The following is an 18,924-nucleotide window of genomic DNA, read 5'->3' as shown; positions in this document are numbered from 1 at the left end:
GAGGAAATGAGAGCCAATTATTCTGTGGAAAGAAGCCACAGTTTGGCGTTTTTCTCCCTAGACATAATACTATTAAGCCTGACCTATAAATGATAACAAAGGGATAGTATTGAACACTGACTCTAAAGATCAGATGTTATAACTTCTGAAAAATCCAAACCTCAACAGATGTTTTTAAATGAATGTTAATAAGGTGTAATGTCTAAACAATAAAATACAATCAGCCCTCCACATCTACAGGTTCAGCACCATAGATTCAACCATTTGCAGACTGAAAATATTCAAGGAAAAATAAAAATAGTAATAACAATACAACCAAAAAAATACAAATCCCCCCACAATATAACAACTATTTATATAGTTACACTGTATTAGGTAATCTAAGTAATGTGGTGGTGAGTTAAAGTATATATAAGGATTGTGTAGGTTATATGCAAATACTGTGCCATTTTATATACAAAAAAACTTGAACATCTGCAAATTTTGGTATACTAGGGACAGGGGGTGGGGTGGTCCTGGAACCAATCCCCTACAAATATTAAGAAATAACTGTAATAATAAACATTTCAAAGACACCCACAAGTGCAATCCCCACTAGAATAAAGATTTAGAACAAGTCCATCATCTCAGAAAGTTTCCCTTGTGCTCCTTCCCAGTCATTCCCCATCTTCCACCCCTTGCCCAAAGGAAGCACTGATCTGATCGTGCTGTATATTAGATTTGTCTAGATTTCTAGATTTCATGTAAATAACATCATATAGGATTTATTCTTTTTGTGTCTGATGTCTTTCTCTCAGCATAACATTTGTGACATTCATCCACATTGTTGGATATATCAGTTGTTGGTTCCATTTTATTGCTGAGTGGTGTTACATTGTGTGGATATACTGTAACTTACCCATTCACCTGCTGGACAATTTAGTTGTTTCCAGACATTGGTTATTATTTATCTGCTACAAACATTCATATACAAATATTTCTATAGACATGTTTTCATTTCTCTTGGGTACATACTTAGGAGAAAAGTTACTGGGTAATATAAAAAATGTATGTTTAACTTTACAGGAAATTGCCAAATTGTACCATTGTATATCTCCATCAAAAATTCATTAGCGTTCCAATTGCTACAAATTTTCACCAATATCTGCTATCAGTCTTTAATTTTAGCCATTCTAGCAGGTGTGGAGTGGTATCTCACTGTGGTTTCAATTCACATATTTCTGATGATTAAATGATGTTTAATGACAAGCATCTTTTGGTGTGCTTGTTGGCCTCTCATATACCTTCTTTGGTGAAGTATCTGCTCAAATCTTTCTTGGTCTTCTTACTACCTAGTTGTAAGAGCTCTTTATACATTCTGGATTACCAATTTTTTGTTAGCTATATGAACTGTGAATATTTTCTCCCCATCATTTTGTTTTTATTTCTTAATGGTGTCTTTCAAAGAGCAAAAGTTTTAAATTTTGATCAAGTCCACTTCATCAATTTTCTCTTTTAGGGTCTGTATGTTTTGTGCCCCAAGATATCTTTGCCTACTCAAGGGCTACACAGATTTTCTCTCTCTCTCTTTTGCAAGGAAAGGCAGGGAAAGAGTCTCATTTTCTTATATCACGATGTTACGCAGGCTCCTCTCGAACTCCTGGGCTCAAGCAATCCTCCTGCCACAGCCCTTGGAATGGCTGGGATTACAAGGGCATATCACCACCACCACCTTATTTATTTATTTATTTTATTTATTTTCTAGCAGTTTTGCAGAGTTAAGGGCCAGTGTTCATTTTTTTCTAATCAATAAAGACGTCAAGTTGTTCTAACACCATTTTTTTTTAACTTTTAAGTTCAGGGGTATATGTGCAGGTTTGTTACATAGGTAAACTTGTGTCATGGACGTTTGTTGTACAGATTATTTCATCACCCAGGAATTAAGCCTAGTACCCACTAATTATGTTTCCTGATTTTCTCCCTCCTCTCACCCTCCACCCTCCAAAAGGCCCCTGTATCTGCTGTTCCCCTACATGTGTCCATGTGTTCTCATCATTTAGCTCCCACTTATAAGTGAGAACATGCAATACTTGGTTTTCTGTTCCTCTGTTACGTTTGCTAAGGGTAATGGCCTCTAGTTCCATCCATGTTCCTGCAAAGGACACAATCTCGTTCTTCTTATGGCTGCACAGTATTCCGTGGTGTACATGTGCCACATTCTTTTTTTTAATCCAGTCTACCATTAACGAAAATTGAGGTTGATTCCATGTTTTTGCTACTGTGAATAGCCTAGCATTATTTTTTAAAAGATGGCCCTTTCCCCATTAAATTGTCTTGGCGTTTTCGAGCGGTCATATAATCATAGGTCTATTTCCGGACCCTCTATTCTAACCTTACACAAACACAATCTTGACTATAAGATTGTTTGTTACTCCGCTTTTCAAGAGGTATAGCCTAATTCCCCTCCCCTTGAGTGTGGGCTGGACACTGTGACTCACTCCTAACAAACAAGATGAAGTGGAATTGTGAGGGGGCAACTTCCGACACTAGGCCATAAAAGGTATTAGATCTTCCTTCCTGCTCTCTCCTTGCTCTGGGGGAGGCCAGTGATACACTGTCATGTACTCACTCAGAAGCCCTCTGGAAAGGCCCATGTAGTAAGAAACTGAAGCTTCCTGCCAATTAGCCATGTGAATGAGCCATCCTGGAAGTGGACCTTCTAGCCTAAATTAAGTTTTCAAATGACCGCAGCCCTGGCTGACATACTGACTGCAATCTACAGATGGTAAGCCAAAGCCACCCAGATAAACTATGTCTGGATTCCTGACTCATAGGAACTACATGAGAAAATAAGTGTCTGTTGTTTTAAGCTATTATATTTTGAGGCAACATGTTTTATAGCAATCAATTAATAATGCATAGGCAATGTGTCTTCATCCCATGACTGGCTCACAGCAAAAGAAGCCACATGTGTCATAATCTGCTGAGCATCTATTCTGTGTCAGGCCCTGGGAAAATAGAAATCTGCATGACCGTAGTACTAACTGTAAGAAATTCCCATCCTACAGAGATGGGAAAAATAATATCATATGGTGTCAGAAGTAGGATTTGAACTCAATCTTCCATGCAGCATACAGAACCCTTCAGCTTCTTCTAAAAACCTCGAGTCTATAATTTTAAAATGCTAAGTTGATTCCCACAAGGTTAGTGGCCCCAGTTTACTTGACAGCAATATCCCATTACTTCTGCCTCAAACCAAACACTTATGGCTAAAATCATAATAATGACAATACATGTAATAGCACCACAATCTGGAATAAAGCATGTGTCAATTAATTTTGTTTGCAGGCCAGATTCAATAAACAAGCTTCAGAACATCAAGATCTGCTAATACAGCCCTAGAGTATGGAAAGGACATCACATTAAAAAAAACTACTCTGTGTATAATTCAACAAACGCATAAATACATATGAAGAAGACTGGAATACAGACATCAAAATATTAAAAGCAGTTATCTTAGGGTAGTCAATTTATGAGTAACTTGAGTTTTTGTGCATATACTTCATCTTGTTTTCTAGTTTTCCCCACAATTACTTTTATAGTAAAAAATGGACCAAGCTTTAAAAATTTATCTTGACAAATACCAGTGTACATAGGAAAATTTGCTTAAATCACTAAAAAGCTCTAAACTTAAAAAGGAAATTAAGTAAAGGATAAATTGAAAGTAATTCCAGGCAGGTTTCAGATAACAGTCTGCCAATAACATTTTTTTTTAATTTTTTTGGAGACAGAGTCTCACTCTGTCACCCAGGCTGGAGTGCAGTGGTGTGATCTCGGCTCACTGCAACCTCAGCCTCCCGGGTTCAAGCAATTCTCCTGCCTCAGCCTCCTGAGTAGCTGAGACTACAGGTGCACTCTGTCACCCAGGCTGGAGTGCAGTGGTGTGATCTCGGCTCACTGCAATCTCAGCCTCCCAGGTTCAAGCAATTCTCCTGCCTCAGCCTCCCGAGTAGCTGAGACTACAGGTGCATGCCGCCATGCCCGGCTAATTTTTTGTATTTTAGTAGAGATGGGGTTTCACCGTGTTGCCGAGGCTGGTCTCGAACTCCTGAGCTCAGGCAATCCATCTGCCTCAGCCTCCCAAAGTCTGGTGCTGGGATCACAGGCGTGAGCCACTGCACCCGGCCACATTTTTTTTTTAATGCACAAAATTTCAAAATTGATTTTAAGCCAGGTCCCCAAGTTTTTTAAAGCAACTTCTGTCTAAAAATGCAAATCAAAAATGTCTGGCGAGAAACTCGGGGCTGTGGCTCATTAATCTCATTGATACAAATAAGACCTAGGTCAAAGATCTGAACCCCAAGTATTCCTATTTTAAAGGAATGGCTGAGCACGGTGGCTCATGTTTGCAATCCCAACACTTTGGGAGGCCAAGGTGGGAGGCTTACTTGAGGCCAGGAGTTTGAGACCAGCCTGGGCAACATAGCAAGACCTTGTCTCTACGAAAACTTTTTAAAAAATTAATTGGGCATCTTGGTGCACCTGTAATACTGGCTGCTCCGAGGGTGAGGTGGGAAGACTGCTTGGGCACAGGAGTTCAAGGATGGAGCTATGATTACATCACCACACTCCACTTGGGCTACAGAGCAAGACCCTCTCTCTAAAATACAAATAAAAGTCATTACATGTGCTATGTGTGCTGTGAAAGGTGTGTCAAAAAGTGTATTACATGGCAACTTCTTCAAATATCTTAATGACTATTATATTGTATTATATAAATTTACTCAGTAAATTTGTAATTTCTGAGTAAATATAAATTTATATTACTGCTGAGAAATGATAGGGAGGCAAATTGAGGTCAGTACAAAAGAACTAACCACTAAAAGAATGGGATGCCTTCTGAACGCCAAAAGCATTTAAACAAACTAAATAACCAACTGAAAGGGAAACTGTAGAGATATTCTGCAGTAGGTAAACTGACAGATTAAAGAATCTCTAAAGATGAATACTGAAGTACTTCCATGTAAGTGATGCCTGGAATTTGCTTATAATACTCTCTGGTGGTGGTGGTGGGGGGGGGCACCAAGGGATATGGGGATAGACAAAATTTGACTGGCAAAAGGTTGATAATTACTGAAGCTGAGTGACAGACACATGGGAGTTCATTATATTTCTCTATGTGTATGCTTGAAACTTTTCATAAGTTAAACATTATCTTTAAGCTTCTTCCTTTCCAACCCTTCATTTTTGTGTTATTATGTGAGGGCATGGCAAGAAGACTGGCCTAGTTCCAAGAGAGGGTTTGTGTTAAGGAATAGTAAGAGATAAAAGTAAAAGCAAAATAAATAGTTAGAGCTTTCTGAAGCAATCTACAAAAAAAGTGACAGCAAAGGAACTAAGAAGGAAGGAAAAAATGTAAAAGCACATTTGGGAAAATGGAAGTAGAACCCAGTTCCAGGAACTCACTACTATGTGTAATAAATGCAGTGTAATAAAGAGTCAGAGAAAGTCTTTACGTCCAGGTGACTGGGGGAACAAGGGGCCTAGGCAAAAACAAGAAACTTGTACAGAATAAAGATGGCGAAAAATACTGGAGAAATGATGGACCAGCCTGAGCCATATTGTATCTAAGGTAACAGTGGGACATCTGACTAAAGATGTTGGTCAGAAGAGATGCCAGTAAGTGAAAAAGTAAAGCCAATAAGGGCACACAGATCTACATCCCTCGTGGTGAAAATATGTGTTTGGAGAGAACATACTGTGGCCTTGAAGATTACTTTCAGCACATACCTTTTCCCCTTAACTGGAATTCATCTACTAGTGTTATTTAAAATGTTTTAGAGGAAGGACCCTGCCACTTCAAGCACCTATTAAGTGCAAAAAGAAATGTGTTGAATTTAACTGACAGATATGAAAGATGCAAACCAGTGCATATTAAATCATCAGAAAACCTAATTCATTGTGAATTCAGGCCAACTAATGCTTTCTAGTAACAAATATTTTAATTCCTAGTGAAAATTCTAGATGAAGACATGGGAGGAAGCCCCCTGCAATAAAGCAATCTTGATAAAACAGAAGACTTATGGCAACTAACTCCTTTCACTGTAATTTAACTGGAGTTACTCCCTAAGGACAGATAAGTTAAACAGATAGAACAGGACTCAACATCTTTTGCTATTGTTACCTAACGTATTCCCTGGGGTTTAAAAAGCTTTTAAGTAAAGAAGCTTCCGACAGACAAAAGGAAAGTGTCTCTGTCTTTTCCTACTGTAGGAATAGATGTTAGGTAGCATTACACAGGAATTGAGGGCTAATGTGTAAAAAAAAGAAAGAAAAAAAAGAAATCCTTTTCCTACTGTTTCAGAAATATATTCTGAAGACTAATTCAATTTAAAACCAAATATATTCAAGTCCAAAGCATCCTGCTAAAGACTCACCAGACAAGGACTCTGCCCTCAAGGAGTTTACAATCCATTAAGGTAATTAAGATATAATCTCAAGTAGCTGGCTGCCCAAGGCACACAAGAGAAAAGGGCACTAATACGGGTGCCAGCACCATGCTAGGGTGCTTTCAAACACTATCTCAACTCAAGTTTCTTACCACTCTTACGATAGAGAAATAGTCCCAGTTCACAAAAGATAATAATGGGTATCTAGGTATCTGTATTAGTCCATTCTCACGCTGCTAATAAAGACATACCCAAGACTGGGTAATTTATAAAGAGGTTTAATTGACTCACAGTTCTGCAGAGCTGGGAAGGCCTCAGGAAACTTACAATCATGGTGGAAGGGGAAGCAAACACGTCCTTCTTCAAATGGTGGCAGCAAGGAGAAGTGTGAAGCAATGTGGGGCAGGTGGGGGGGCGGGGTGGGGAAGCCCCTTACAAAACCATCGGACCTCATGAGAACTCACTATCACAAGAACAGCATGGAGGTAACTGCCCGGGTGATTAAATCACCTCCCACCGGGTCCCTCCCACAACACATGAAGATTATGAGAGCTACAATTCAACATGAGATTTGGGTGGGGACACAGCCAAACCATATCAGTATCCTTTACTAAATGTATATTTTGTGCAAGGCAGTATTACATATATCACCTCTAACTTTCACAACTCTGGGTGGTAACGATTTCCTCAAATCTAAGATACTTTTTGCCTCATTTTACCATCTCTGAAAATAAGGTGCATCTAGTTGGTATAACCCCCATGAAGGAAGAATTTGGCAAAATCAAACAAACTCACACACTCCCTCTTTAAACCCAGCAATCTCATGCCTAACAATTCAGCCTGAAAAAACACTCCAAGGTGTATCTAGAGAAATAAGTGGATGACGACAAAGTTAAGAGGCAGTATTTTAAATAAGTGACAGGGAAACAAAGGAGGCAGAATGTAGAATGGCAGATCAATGGAATAGCAAAAGGGTTAAGAAAAAAACGTTTTAGGAAACATTTGAAACTCAAAATTTCAAACGTCAATTAACATTAAAGTAACAGTTTCTATCGCATCATGATGCTCCTGTATTTAGAAACTATACAAACTCTTTATAAAGGTAATAGACATTTTCCAAATGAAGCATGTGGGCACCATTACTTCCACATCTCTTACATGATAGCAAGATTTTCTATTTTTCTGCTGTGCTGCTATTTTTCAGTAAGTGCAGTAAGGCAGTAAGATTGCTTAATTTATGGGCATTTTGGGGGAAAAAAGTCTAAGAGTAAAAATACTGAATCTAGGTTAACTGCCTCCTTGTTTCAAAGTGAAGAGTAATATAATGAGATAAAACAGCCTGGTTCCACCAGCGAACAAGATGAAATAAAAACCCTGGATCCAAGAGTGGCAGTTAGGAGTTAACATAGGCTTCCTGGAGGATGCAGTTTGAGCCAAGTCTTACTGAAAGCTAAGAGGGAGTTGGCAAGACAAAGGAAGGTGAAAGGGCATTCTTGGTGGATGTGCTACACTGCAGCAAGAAATGAGTTGCGACAGCCAGCTATTACTATCATTGCTGAAAAATTCATCCTCTCCTGAATGAGCAAAATTAAGTGAGACATACTTCTCCCAGCTAGGAAATGGGAGAGTTGACTGTTTTCAGGAGCATATTAAAAAATAAAATCCCAGAGTTATGTTTATCTCCCTAAAGTCATGTGTCCAAAACAGAGGTTTTTTTTGTTGATTGTTTGTTTAGACAGAGTCTCACTCTACTGTCCAGGCTGGAGTGCAGTGGTGCAATCTCAGCTCCCTGCAACCTCCGCCTCCCAGGTTCAAGCGATTCTCCTGCCTCAGGCTCCCGAGTAGCTGGGATTACAGGTGCATACCATCATGGCCAGCTAATTTTTGTATTTTTGTAGAGATAGGGTTTCACCATGTTTACCAGGCTGGTCTCGAACTCCTGACCTCAAGTGATCCACCTGCCTTGGCCTCCCAAAGTGCTGGGATTACAGGAGTGAGCCACCATGCCTGGTCCTTTTTTTTCTTTTAAAAAAGTTATAGATATACTCCAGCTTCTTTTAACTCTAGAGTCCTAGTTCTCTGCTTAGATAGAAAGGAAACAAAATATACAGGAATAAGAAACTCAGTATCAAATGAACCCAACAAAATTTGATCCAACTGTTAAAAAGTTCCTGAAAGCTGGCCTAAACCCAAAATGACAATGAAGCTGCAGATATGGAAACCAAGTACAAGGTCAACCCCAAGTGGCCAAATCAATGTCACATCAGGCATATATAAGATAAAAAGTTCATTCTCCATAGGGAAAACAGACAAATACACAAATTACATGAGGGGAAGAAATAACCAAGTCTGTAAAATACTTTGATAAACATGTTCAAACATGATGAGCACAAAAGACCATGACCAAACCCTAATGTGATAGAGGCACTGCAGAGCAGCACAGAGGTCCCCTTTAGGGACCTCTGAAGGAAGCTGGAGAAAGCAGACGAGTTCAACAGTGAAAAATATCTTATTCAAAATCCTTGTTCTATCACTCAGTGTATGACCTTGGGTAAAAGTCACTTAACTACTAGATCTATGAGAAGGTAGCATAAATCAGTGGTAAAGAGCTTCAAATCTCTGTCCATCATGTACTAGATACCCATGACCTTAGTAAATTTGCTTATCTTACAGATGAAGAAACTTGGGCTCAGAAAATTTCAGTGATTTTAAAGAATTTTATTTTGAAAGTCAATCAATATTTGTGTATAGTTGTAACAGAATTCCTGGCTAATCTCCAAGAAATTATAAACATGTTAACAACTGTCAATGCGGTACAACCATTCCTAAACCTTCTCCTTGATTAATTTACATAAAACTGAAGCCAGCCTACTCAATCATTTCATACAACTTAGCTCAGGTTGTATATGTGCATTTGAGGCAGCAACTATACCCATTCACAATGCCCACCGAGCCAACAACTGAGAAATGCTGTCTGATTTTCCTTCCTATACTGAGATCCAGGAAAGAAAAGCACTTATGAAAAAGGAAGTAAACTGTGGCCTACTCTAACAACCCTGGTACCCGGAAGCCTAACGAACTTACAGGTTTTAAGGAAGGCACTGTTAACGCCATAGCATTCCCCATGCAGAAGCACATATGCCTGTTTAGCTGTGGTCAGCAGGTGGCTAACAGTGTTGCCAATCTTATTCTATCTGGTGTCTCTAAACTCAATCCAAGCAAAAACATTTACTCTTTCTTAAGGGAGAAAAGGATAAGTCATCAGCACAGAATACTGACTGTTTTATCAACTATTCCATGATCTTAAAGCTTTTAGGGTAATCAGATCAGGGCAGGAAGAAGAGTCCTTTGCTGCCTTATAAGCAAAGGCAGAGAGCTTTCTGATATAAAGGAGACTCTTTGCCATGTTTTGAGCCAGTCCCCTTTACACTGCCTTTTGATGATAGATTTGAGACTTAGGGCAGCTGTATAATATGATGGGCTCCTCCTTCAAAGATAATCATCAAGTCAAGTGTATGGGGAATGGAGGTGTGGCATAAGTTACACAATCAAAACCTACCTTCTCCGAAAAGACACTCACAATATAACTTCTGTCAAAGATAATCTCTGCTCTTCTCTGACATACAAATATACAACTAGCGCATAAGGAAAGTGAACACTAGAACCATTTGAGTGAACACAATGGGTGAATAAATTATTTAAAGAAAATATTTATCACCTCATTATTAAAACTCTTGTACTGGGGTAAACCCTTACATCTTCTACTTCCTCCCTGACTTTCAAACCCATATCACATCCCCAAAAGCAGAAGTTTTAAAAAAATCAACATTCTCTTTAACACTCTATACCCAGTATGTTCTAATACTTTTAAAAGAAGATGGCTTCTGTCTAGGACAGATAACAAGCTGGTCTTGAGTGATAAAAGACTGGCATCCGGGAGTGCAGTAAATATCAGGGGTGTGTGAATCTCCCAGGAACTTAATGCAAAACTAAAGGCAGTGAAAAAGCCTGAAAACTTGTCATCATTAAAAGGGGAATGGTTGAGGAGTAAAAACAAGTATTCCCCAACTGTTAGGGGAGAGGGAAGGGCATATTTCTTTTTACTCCTCAAATTCAGACTATACCAATGTTGGTCCAGTTTCAATCCAGGACACCCTGTCTGTGAGCCATCTTAATGGTGGCTGGTTTCAATTTGTAGCCTACAGAAGAGTCCTTATCACTACTTTACAGCAATTCTCAAGGAGAACATTTCCAAAATTCCAGGGCATAGTTAACAGCCTTTCAAAGTAAGCAGGACAGAGACTGTTTCTGGCTAAAGGCCCAAAGAGCTCTGGAATTCAAAAGGAAAGAAAACTGCTGGGAGGATTCAGCTGTAAAGAAACCCTTAAAAAACTGATGAATGAGGGCTGGGAGCAGTGGCTCATGCCTGTAATCCCAGCACTTTGGGAGGCCAAGGCAGGTGGATCACCTGAGTTCAGGAGTTCAAGACCAGCCTGACCAACACGGTGAAAGCCCATCTCTACTAAAAAATACAAAAATTAGCCAGGCATGGTGATGCACACCTGCAATCCCAGCTACTTGGGAGGCTGAGGCAGGAGAATCACTTGAACCCGGAGGCGGAGGTTGCAGTGAGCCAAGATCGTGCCATTGCACTCCAGCCTAAGCAACAAGAGTGAAACTCTGCCTCAACATAAAACAAAACAAAAGAATGAGAGAAGAGACTAGTAACATTTCCAATTTTTAAAGTCCACATGACCATTTATTCTCCCTAAATGTGTATTGCATATAAACAAGAATTTTTGTCATGGACCTGTTCATCATTGAAACTATGGGATTCCCGTTAGGGACCTCAACTTGAAAGCTAACAAAACAAACAAAAAAAAACATCTCTAGCTAAGAAGATGGCAGACAAGTATAAATAGTTCTTCTGTCCTTAGGGAAGTTGGGGTTCACAATATTCATTTGTTCAAGTATTTACTGAGTGCCACTTAAGTGTTGAAATACAACTCAGCCCCAAAACTGAGTCCCTGCCCTCATCAAGTTTCATAATAAGCATAATACCCACCTGACCACGCCATCCCAACAGTAGCAGCTGCTGACTGAGTAACTTTGAAAAGGGAGAGGGAAAGGGTCCCCCTAACTGCCCAAGTTTCACTGGACTTGCCTCCATGAAGTTCCAGAATCAGCCTCTAATGTTACTGTTGGAAAAGACCCTCATAAGAAGTTACAAAGACCAAGTTCAAGACAGGGTCAAACTGAATTAAATGAAAGTTGCCAATTATTTTGCAAAGTGTGGTCTTTCTTTTCAATATTCAAAACTTGGGGAAATACCATCAGAAACTTAGAAGTGCACTGCATTAAAAGACTCAGAGTTGCTCAAAGACCCAATTTTGTTATCACCTCTGCAACACAACTTCAAATTTCTAAAACCTGTCACTACAATTTCCAAAGTGCCCAAGTGTTCAGAAGAAATGCCACAAACTGACTTAAAAACACTTCAAGAATTAGGTTCTTAAACATCAGCAGCTGTGTGAGATTAGTGGTCAGCTATTATCCTTAAAGGCTTTGCCATGGAAAAGACACACAAGAAGGAGGCTATTGGTCTACTTTACGCCTCAAACTGACACACACACAAAAGGGTTAAATGGTCAGAGAATGTTTTCTCTTCCAGGCCACTTCCGCATTTAAATTTCTTTTATGGCTTTACAACACCACAATTACCTTAATCTGTCTCTCCACAACCCCTTCCTGTCTTATTTTACAACCTTCTCTCTTTACCTTAATCTGTCTCTCCACAACCACTGTCTTATTTTACAGCCTTCTTTCCCATCCCACTCCTTCCATTATGGTCCTTAAATTCAAGTTCATCTTCTTGTCTTCCTCTGGTTCTCATTTCCAGGGACCAATTAATTATATTTAAAAATCAAAAAAATAATTCAGACTTCAGTGATAGGACCGACAAACTGTCTTTCAGAGAAGTATGTTACTTGATCTACAAGAAGGTCTTCTGATCTGGAGATTCTAGGCGCAATCAGAGCCAGAACAGACTGTTCATTGTTTTATTATTATGCCAAAAACTAAGTGACAGATTTAAAAGTCAATTTCACTTTCTAATAGTAAGAAGACATGCTTAGAGCAACTCCTTTAATGCAATGTCCTGGTGGGGTTCTAGATAACTTATTTCTCAGCTTTGGGTCTCAGTTTTCTGATCTATAAAATGACCTTTATTGACCCCCTTATGTCTGGTCACATGAATTCTATGAATTTTAAAAATTGTCTTGGCCCATGTGGATTTAGGTAAAAGGAAAATTTTAAATGCTTGAGTGCAGTGGTTCTCAAGTATTCCTGTGTATAAGCCCTGGTACTTGGAATCATCCTCAGATATTTTAACACAAGCTCTCCAGGTAACTATAATCCACTGTCCAGAACCATATTTTGAAGAAACCCTGCATTATTATTTCTTATTCCTGAGTCTTCTGAGCAATATTAATACCAAATACGAGCCACCTACAAAAATTCATGTGCTGCTGATTTTATTTTCAGTTTCTATTCCAATTGGGTCTCTCTGTTCCTTTAAAAGGCAGGCATGTGCTGAGTTAGCCTCTGGGGAATTTTTTTTTTTTTTTTTTTTTTTTAATTTATAGCCTAGACTATTGAGTCTCTACAATTGAGGAAGAAAGAGGTTGTTCTCACCTGCTACTCTTCCAACCCCTATTTGAAAGGAAGAAGGAAAAGCTACTTAAGGGGTGGCACAGCTACTCTAACTTAGATAATAAGGAGGGGGTTAGTCAAGCTCTTTAAAATAGAAGTTTTCTTCGTTGTCTGGACACTAATGGGTGGAGTCATGCTTAGACAGAGACAGGTAACTAAGACCTGCCAGTGGGGCTCAGATGCCTTTGGGAGCTAGAGGCTACGTACCAAGAGTCCTGGTGAGCTTCCTGTGATACACACAAGCACATTCAATCAGGTCAGCAAACTTTTTCTGTGAAGGGCCAGGTACTAAATACACCTTGTAGCCCATTCAAGTTCCACTGCAAGTATTCAATTCTGCCACAGTAGCACAAAAACTACCACAGATTACATGTAAATGAATGAGCATGGCCACATTCTAGTGAACTTTATTTATGGACACTGGAATTTGTATTTCAAATGATTTTCCTGTGTCATGAAGTAATACTCTCCTTTCAATTTTTTTCCTCCAACTACATTCTGAGAAATGCGTCATTAGGCGATTTTGTCATGCAAACATCATAGTGTGCTTACACAAACCTAGATGGTATAGCCTACTACCGCCTAGGCTATATGGTATAGCCTACTACCGCCTAGGCTATATGGTATAGCCTACTACCGCCTAGGCTATATGGTATAGCCTGTTGCTCCTAGGCTACAAACCTGTACAGCATGTTACAGTACTGTAGGAAACTGTAACACAGTGTTAAGTATTTGTGTATCTGAACGTATCTACAACACAGAAAAGAGGCAGTAAAAATACCACCTTCTATCTTATGGGACCATCATTATATAAGTGGTCTATTGTTCACAGAAATCTTGTTATGTGGCACATGCCTAAATTTAAAAATACAAAACCATTCTTAGTTCGTGGACCACACAAAAGCAGGTGTAGTTTGCAGAACACTGCGCTAGTACTAACCAGAAAGTATCCGCAATGTCTCCTGTAGAAAGGTGTCTTACTCAAGCTCAGGGTCTAAATGAAGAATATCCTCCCTGACTTACCTACAACTCCCGTCTAACACACCTCAGCTTTCTGCTAACTTGTTCTCGTCTCTCTTCTCTCCCTGCACACAGCTCATGAATGGCCAATCAACTTGACTTGAAAGTGGTTTAAATCTACCTCACTCTGCAAAACTAAGTGAGTCACATGAGAACTCTGAAGAGAGGCCAATGACTGGCCCACTGCTAATTCTGCTTCTTAAGCAGCAAGCTGGTTAAATTTGTTATTTATCCCCCTTGAAGTGGGAACAACATCATACTTGTTCACAAAATGCTAACCACCTCTGATGAAATTCCTTAGTAAATAAGCAGACTTCAGGAACCCTTATAAAATAAGGTTTCTAGTTAATCCTTAGTTAACAAAAAGATCCTTTTTCTTGAATACTCAAATAGGTTTTACTGATTTCTGGAACAACTGGGTCCAAGCACAAGCTGAACTGCTAAAAAATAAACTATCCAGGGGGCTTTGCTGCAAAGGCAAGCAAGCTTCCCTTAATAGGGAAAGAATTACATTAAAGTGCAGCAGAGCCTGCATTTAGTCTGTTAAGGACACATCATAAGTGAAGAGATGGGAGCCCCCAGTCTGATGGGTAATTCCACCACAGCCCAGAATTCTCAGGAGGCAACTAAGTCACCCCAGGTCCCCCTTTACCTTGTTTTGTATCACAACTAAGAACTCAGGCTGTGGCATGAGGTAGGCCTAGATTAGCCTCCCTGCTCTGTGGCTTAGTTATAACTATATAGCCTTGAGCTAGTTACTTTACTTAAACCGTGAGATTCAATTTCTTCAAAAGTAAACTGGCCCAGTGAACATTACTGGAAATAGTAATGTTAACTACCTCAGGATTGATAAATGAAAGTTTAGAATTCTTAAGACGCTGCCTAGGGCATTAAAAATGTTCAAATATCAGCTATTTATTTCATTCCTATTCATTTTCTCCTTGCATCCCACGAAAACTGATCACAACTTGAAGCTAAACCTGGAGGAATCTGGATCTATTCCCAGTCCTTAAGCAATTTACTCAAGTTGGTATCTAAGACCTTATATGACAGTGGTCCTCACAGTGGTCAAAGCTACAATCCGATTTTGTTCCATCAGACTAATATATGTCTAGCTAACTGTGAGCCAGATTACTTATAAGATGCAGCCTACACTGGTCATGAGCATGCAAGTGAGAAGATAACCCCAGATGGCATACAGCAGCTGAGTTCTGATCTGCTTTTACTATAAGCAACACCTTGCATGAATTAGCCTCTTGGGTGCTATTTGGTAGTCTACAATCTTTGATTCTCTACCACTTATAGTAGGATATTGACTTATTACTGATAACAATTTAACAAATAGAAATAAATTACCTTCTTGTTATAGGCAACACGCTAGAAACTTACAATTTCAAATGAAGTTGTGGGATAAAACTAACCATTTTAAAGGCTACTAATCCATAAAGGTGTACATAAATATAAGTTCATCTGTTTTGTCAACTACGCAACAGACATAACCTACCTCATAGGGTTGCTGAGATAAAATGAGAACTTACTTCATCCAAAGGACCTGAAATTTTCACCTGTTTAGCTCTAAGGGGTCAAATAAAACGTACAACTGCCTGAACTTCCAACTGCTTTGGTAAACACAACTTTACTTACCAGTTGTAAGTCCTCTTAGGACTTACAATGTCAGTCAGGATAAAACAATGTAGACATACTGAAGGAAGGCTGTTATTCAAACTCATAACACATCAAATTCACATGTGTCTTTGGATTTTTAAATTCCAAGAGCCCCAATCACTCATATTCCAAGCAGAATCTAAACCACGATCTCTTGGGTCTTACCTAAATTTTATCTAGAGCTGTCCAATATGGTAGCCACTATTGGCTAGTTTATATTTAAAATAAAATAAAATAAAATAAAATAAAATAATTAAGTTCTTTGGTCCCACTTACCATATATTTCAAGGGGGCTCAAAACCTCATATAGGCCAGGTGCAGTGGCTCATGCTTGTAATCCCAGCACTTTGGGAGGCTGAGGCAGGTGGATCACTAGAGGCCAGGAGTTTGACACAAACCTGGTCAACATGGCAAAACCCCGTCTCTACTAAATACAAAAAAACTGGCTGAGTGTGGTGGCCCACGCCTGTAATCCTAGCTATCGGGAGGCTGAGGGTCGAATCACCTGAGCCTGGGAGGCAGAGGCTGCAGTAAGCTGAGATCGCGCCACTGCACTCCAGCCTGAATGACAGAGCAAGACTCTTGTCTCTCTCTCTCTCTCTCTCACTCACACACACACACACACACACACACACACCTCATATGGCTAACAGCTACCATATTGGACAGCACAAATATAGGACATTTCCATCATGACAAAAAGTTCTACTGGATGAAATTATCCAGGAAAATACTCTGCTTCCTAGCACTCTCCACTCTGCCTATTGCAGCCCAGTCAAGGACTTTTCCCTACATGGCACTGCACTATTCTGTGTGGTTCCCAGGCCTGGCTAAGCTGGCTATCTCAAAGCAGCCTGCTTCTGCACAGAACCTCTGGAGAATCAGGCCCTCAATGAACACCTGCCCAGAAAACATTTCAACTGAAGTTATTAGTCTGCCGAAGCATAAGACAAAACTGAGATAGAGCAATTATTTTAAGCTTCAGGAGCAGGGCAAACAAATCCCATTTTTACTAACTACCTTTGTTCTCTTAATAGAAGACAACACTGGAATTTTTTTTACTTATCTCTGAAAGTAATTAACTAGTACAAGACCCTTAAGATGGGCAATTGCATTTCTTTTTTTCTTTTTTTTGAGAAGGAGTTTTGCTCTTGTTGCCCTGCTGGAGTGCAATGGCATGATCTTGGCTCACTGCAACCTCCGCCTGCCGGGTTCAAGCAATTCTCCTGCCTCAGCCTCCCGAGTAGCTGGGATTACAGGTGTCTGCCACCACGCCTGGCTAATTTTGTATTTTTAGTAGAGATGGGGTTTCTCCATGTTGGTCAGGCTGGTCTCAAACTCCCGACCTCAGGTGATCCGCCTGCCTCAGCCTCCCAAAGTGCTGGGATTACAGGCGTGAGCCACCACACCCGGCTGGGCACTTGCATTTCATATACTGCTCTATAACAAGTCACATTTTCACAAGGACATCCCTGCACTACAAATGCATCTTCTTTCCCAAGAGGCAGAACTTAAAAGGGAAAAAGGACTTGTCTAACCTGAAAATGTATCTTCTCAGGCCAGCTCAATTAGGGCAGGCCCATTCCTGTAGGCTTGTCCTCCTTTGCTTCCATTAAGGAACCCTTAATGCCTGGGAAGAGTGAGAGTGACTACAAACCTCTGGCCTACGTGCGGATCCACAGCTCAGCCTAAACTGCCTTTGTTTCCAATGGTCAGGGGCCTCCAAACACACTAAGACCATACCTTGTCTGGCCATAAAGATTTTAAGTGTGCTGACACATTGTTTCATGTATCCTATTACTAATTCAACCAAGGGACCTTCTTTGTCTAGACAATTCTCATTGACAGGGCTTGAAATGCGCAGGCCATTCTCTGGGCCACTAGCTGTAGAAAGAATAAGACTGAACACACCTCTCCTACTGAGGTGGCATATATTCAGTAGAAATACAAGAAACCTTTCTGGTGTTAATCATATAACTGCTCCTTAAATTTTTTTATACTCCAGAAGATCCTCCCCCGATTATGAATTACTTCAACTTCACAACTGTAAGAAAGCACAAGTAATGAACCCCATCCATGGTTCCCTGTGAAAGAACAAGGAATACTGCTTAAGAGGTTGAATTACTACAAAACTGGTATCTTGCTCTATTCTATTGGTTCTGAAACTTCAGTGCACATCTGATCACCTGGTAGACACTCATTAAAACCCAAATGGCTAAGACCCTACTCCCAGAGTTTAAGAGTCAGTAGGTATGGGTGAGGCCCAAGAATCTGCATGTCCAACAAGTTTTCAAACAATGCAGTTCTGCTGATCAGGAAACCACACATTGAGAACCACAGATGACACCTGAACAATATGTGTTTGAAATGCCTGAGTCCACTTACATGAGGGTTTTCTTTCTCCTCTGCTACTCCTGAGACAGCAAGACCAAACTCTCCTCTTCCCCCTCAGCCTACTCAACAAGACAATGAGGATGAAGGCTTTTATGATGATCCATTTTCACTTAATGGTAAATATATTTTCTCTTCCTTATGATTTTCTTAATATTTCCTTTTCTCTAGCTTACTTTATTGTGAGATCATAGTATATAATACATATAACATACAAAATGTGTGTTAATTGACTGTTTCTGTTATCAGTAAGGCTTCTGGTCAACAGTAGGCTATTTGTTAAGTTTTCGAGGAGTCAAAAGTTATAACTCGAATTTTTGACTGCATAGGAGTCAGCATCCCTAACCCTCGTGTTGTTCAAGCGTCAACTATACTGCTTTATTCAAATGCTTCCATTTCAATCAGTACCATCAGGAGCTGAAGTCCCCAACTAATTTAATCTAAAGGCAGTGAGCTCCACAGACTGGATTTTCAGTATTCCACTAAATTATTCCACTTATTTTCTAAAGTCCTGATTTAACCATCCTAGTATTAGTATGAAAACAAACCCTGCTCATTGTGCTCTGCTTGTCACCCAATCTGAAAAAGTAACATCAGAATTAAATGGCTTGTTAAACACTGAAGTAGGAGAAAGGATTAGGATTCTGACACACAGTAAAACAGCTGCAAAGGCAGTTAACTATATCTGCTATTTGGTAAATGCTCACTG

General features: G+C 39.7%; 1 protein-coding gene across 1 annotated transcript in view; it reads right to left on the bottom strand.

Moving 5' to 3' along the window:
* Positions 1-18,924, bottom strand: part of TOP1 (DNA topoisomerase I) — a 96,454-nt gene that overhangs the window by 63,624 nt on the left and 13,906 nt on the right. The gene's annotated exons all lie outside the window — the stretch shown is intronic.

This window comes from Pan paniscus, chromosome 21, assembly GCF_029289425.2.
Source record: "Pan paniscus chromosome 21, NHGRI_mPanPan1-v2.0_pri, whole genome shotgun sequence".
Taxonomy (NCBI): Eukaryota; Metazoa; Chordata; class Mammalia; order Primates; family Hominidae; genus Pan; species Pan paniscus.
Note: the sequence above shows the minus strand (reverse complement) of the source record. Positions and strands in the feature narration are given on the sequence as shown.